The sequence below is a fragment of the Lipotes vexillifer genome, unplaced genomic scaffold, assembly GCF_000442215.2.
Source record: "Lipotes vexillifer unplaced genomic scaffold, Lipotes_vexillifer_v1.1 scaffold2225, whole genome shotgun sequence".
In the NCBI taxonomy this organism is placed as follows: domain Eukaryota; kingdom Metazoa; phylum Chordata; class Mammalia; order Artiodactyla; family Lipotidae; genus Lipotes; species Lipotes vexillifer.
The window spans coordinates 609,695-613,708 of record NW_006798684.1 but is presented as its reverse complement, the minus strand read 5'-3'; the positions used below and the strand labels follow the sequence as shown (position 1 = coordinate 613,708).

At 43.0% G+C, this 4,014-nt stretch overlaps 1 protein-coding gene across 1 annotated transcript in view; it reads right to left on the bottom strand.

Moving 5' to 3' along the window:
* Positions 1 to 4,014, bottom strand: part of KIF24 (kinesin family member 24) — a 62,433-nt gene extending 58,419 nt beyond the window's left edge. The window contains exon 1 of the mRNA XM_007470778.1: positions 3,822 to 4,014. The gene's annotated coding sequence lies outside the window, so the exon portion shown is untranslated. The remainder of the gene's footprint in view (positions 1 to 3,821) is intronic.

The window sequence follows — 4,014 nt, the reverse complement described above, 5'->3', positions numbered from 1 at the left end:
CGCGCCCAGGGCCTGTGCCCCGCAAGGGGGGAGGCCACAACAGTGAGAGGCCCACGTACCGCAAAAAAAAAAAAAAGACTATAAGAGACACAGTACTGCTCCTCATTACTTGTGAAATCTCAACTAGTCTTTTTGGCCTGGATATTGTGCAATTTTATTAACTGAGTACTTTCAGAATTCCAGTGTAACTTTAGTTCACCTCACAATAAAACTAACAATCTTACAGTTGTCTTGCAGCAAAAACATGCAGGTATCACTATCAAAATGTCCCCAATGATTGAGCATCTGAACTACTTGTCAATAACCAAACTCATTAACTCCCCACAAAATCTGTTCCTCCATCTCTTTGTTCCTTGGGGAAGTGAGGGCTGAGGTAGGGTAAGTGACAAAATACCATCTATCCAGTCACTCAGAGCTAAACTGGGAAGCATCCTTAGACTCCTCCTTCTCCTTTAATCCCAAATCTGATCAACAGGTCCAGTCAATTTAATCTCCTAAATATCTGTCAGATTTCCTCTTTGCTATCCTCATTCCTACTACCACAGCCCTGGTGGTTCCGCCTCAGATGGTGGTTCACCTAGATCATTACATGTCTCTTAACCGCTCTCCCTGCCTCCAGTTTTGCCCCCTCCAAACCATCCTCCACACTACAGAACCAAGTCATTGTTTTGAAAGCACAGTTATGACCATGCTGCTCCCTTATTTAAAACCTTTCAGGGGCATCCTGTCACCTATCTAAAGGACAAAGTCCAAGCTCCTTAGCATGTCCTACAAAGCCTTCTACAGTCTAGCCCATTCCCCTCTCTCCCACCTACTCTTCAGTTTAGTCAGCTTGTTATCTCTGTGCATTTATTCACGTTGTGCTCTTAAATGGTCTCCTCCAACTCTCATCAAAGCTCACTTTACCTGTCTACCTCTTACCCATTGATTAAAACACAAATGAGTTCTTTTCTGGTCTCCCCAGATGTGGCTGGATTTCCCTTCTATGTTCATATCATACCTTTTGCATATCTCTATCATTGCAGTTACATTCTGTAATAATTATCTATGAGTATGTCTATTTCCTCCATTAGAATATGATCTTGTGGTCAAGGAATGTGTCTTATTGATCTTTTTATCCCTGGAATCTAAAACAATGTCTGGGAATAATAAACATTCCATAATTATTTAACGAATAAATATCCCTACACTATTTTTAGAACTATACAAAAGCATTTGATACCATTTGCAGTCATAGGTGATAGAAACTTTTGTATCAGGGTAGTTTGATTACTCAAGAAAACTAAAGCAGAGTTGGTGGTGCCCTGACTCACTGCCCCTGAGCAAAAAAATGAAGGAAGTTTCTATCACTCAAATGAATTGCTATGGACACAGCTATGGTCACAGTTACAACAAAAACCTTTCATCCAGTCATTCAAGAAATAGCTTGAGGGACTTTTATGAGCTGGGCCCTTTCTAGACATTGAGGAACAAAACAGATAAAGTCACTGCCCTCAAGGTGCTATTATTCTAATGGAAGGAGATAATCAATAATCAAATAAGCAAAATAACTTCTGATGGTGATAAACGTGTTTCTCTGAGTTCTGGGAGCTGCTGTAGCAAATTAATCAAACCTGAGGAGGGGGACGTGGGAACCTCCAATTTGTAGCCAAATCTGAGAGAAGTTGTGGGTATCTGGGGACCTAACTACTTGTGATTGGCATCTGAAGTGGTATGGGAGCAGTCTTGTGGGACTAAGCCCTTAACCTCTGGGATCTGACACTATCTCCAGGTAAACTGTTAGACTGAGTTAAACGGTTGGACACCCAGCTGGTGTCACAGAGAATTGTGGGGACCCCACATATTTGGTTTTTCCCTACTATCTCCAGGTAAACTGTTAGACTGAGTTAAACGGTTGGACACCCAGCTGGTGTCACAGAGAATTGTGGGGACCCCACATATTTGGTTTTTCGCTACACAGGAAAAAGACATACTTGTGGAAAACTGAATTTTTTCCAGTACGAATGGTACCTATTAGTTTATGCCTATGGAAAAGTCTTCTTGTTTAATAGGATATGAACATCAAAATCCTTGAGACAATATCTCAGAAAGTATACAATGACCACAACACTCAAAGTACAAGAAGTAGAACCCTATTACTCATTTAACAAAATTTGTTGAGGACCTACTCTGAACAAATTATGAATAGGTTTGCTGAGCCAGCGCAGGAAACTGGATTAATTCATCAATTAAACTGAAGGGATCTGAGAAGAGTGGTTCAATCAACCCCTCACTTTACAAACAAAACTGCAGCCCAGAGGAAGAAACTGCTGTTCCTCCTAAACTGGAAGATGAGAGAATCATGCCCTAGGTTGCCCCAAGGACATACTATGAATAGCTAAAGATTTTCACTAACAACATAAACCAACAGTTTTTAATGAAATGTTATGTGGGCAGTAGATTAATGTATTATGCTAAGAAAAATGTAATATTTATGTAAAGCCCTTGATATGATATAGTGCTTTGCACAGGGTAGATGCTCAATAATGGTAGCTATTACTTCCAGCTATATGGTCTTTGGAAGGCTGAGTGCATGATATCTACCTGGCATCAACCACTTGACTAAATTGATAATAGAGCGACATGACTTCTAATCTAATTCAAACATTTGATTTTCCACATGGAAAACGTGAAATCTGAAAGGGCTAAATGACCTGCAAAGCCAGCCACAGTGAGAGAGACAGAGCCAAGACCAAACCCTGAATCCCCAGTCCGGGTTCCATTACATGCCACAGGTCTACAGTTTAGCTATAAGGTTATGTTCAAAGTTTTATAAGAAGGTAATAAGAACAGAGCTGCTAAACCTGACTTTTTTCAATCCTTTCATTAAAGTCATCATTGAGCTATGATTTTGATATAAGAATCAACAAAGCATATTGGGAATATATAGCCTTAGGAGTTAACAACGAAACAACAGTCTTGGTAATGCAGTTCTATCACGGACACCTGATAAACGGATAGGCTACCGGAGCAGCTGTTATATGTGCCGAAGTAGAGAGACTACAAGCAGAACAGAAATACAAAAGAGAAAACACTTAAAATGTGACAACAGCTGTGGGTCATTAAGAAACTGAGATCAAGTCTTTTGGCATACAGCAACAACAGAATGGTTTGTTTTAAGCAAAGACCAACCGGGAGTCTAATAAAAACACTGGGAGACCCAGACTAAAAGCCACAATGCGGGAAGAGTTGTAGTAAGCAATCCAAAAGTTTTCCCTTTCACGAAGAGTGGAAAGCCCAACCGTAAACTTTCAGGTCCTTTTGCATATGAGATCAGGATGCCCTCCCCCTTCCCCCATAAAGATAAAAAATAATCTCTGTATGGGAGGGAAAAAGGGGCAGGGCATAGAGGGGAATCCAATTTATTTGTGGTGAATTAAATTCAACTCAACAAATATTTCCTGAAAAATCTACTATGTGTAAAACATTGTGAAAGATGCTTGCCTTGCCTCAAAGACCTCAGAATTATATGGTAGAAGGGAAGAGAATGGGGTTCACGGAAGTACCCAAGGAAGAACAGAAGCTCTCTAAGAGAGGTTCCAGTCAGGGCTATAGGTTCAAAGGGGTAAAGAGGACTTCGAGACTCAGAAAAGGTTTCACGGGAGAAGTGAGGGAGAGGGGAGGCGAGTGGGTGAACGTTTGGACCATTGGGAGAGGTCAACTGCCGGTTCCCTCCCAACTGCCCGCCTCCTCACGCGCTTGGCGGGCGCCCTGCGCACCCTCTCCCGCGGGGCAGGCAGCAAGGCTCCCCCCCGCCCCGGTTCTCCCCCGCCATTTCTCACCTCGGAGGCTTCCAAATTCCTCCTCGACCAACCCTGTCTGAAGACAGGAGAAAAAGCTGACAGCAAAGAGCCCCAAGGCGGGCGACCGAGGCGTGCTGTCAGCTCACTAGCTTGAGCCTGCCGCCAGGCCGCGCCCCCATGGTAACGCCGCCAAGCGCCGGTTCGAACGCCCGCGCCGACGCCAGCGCACTGG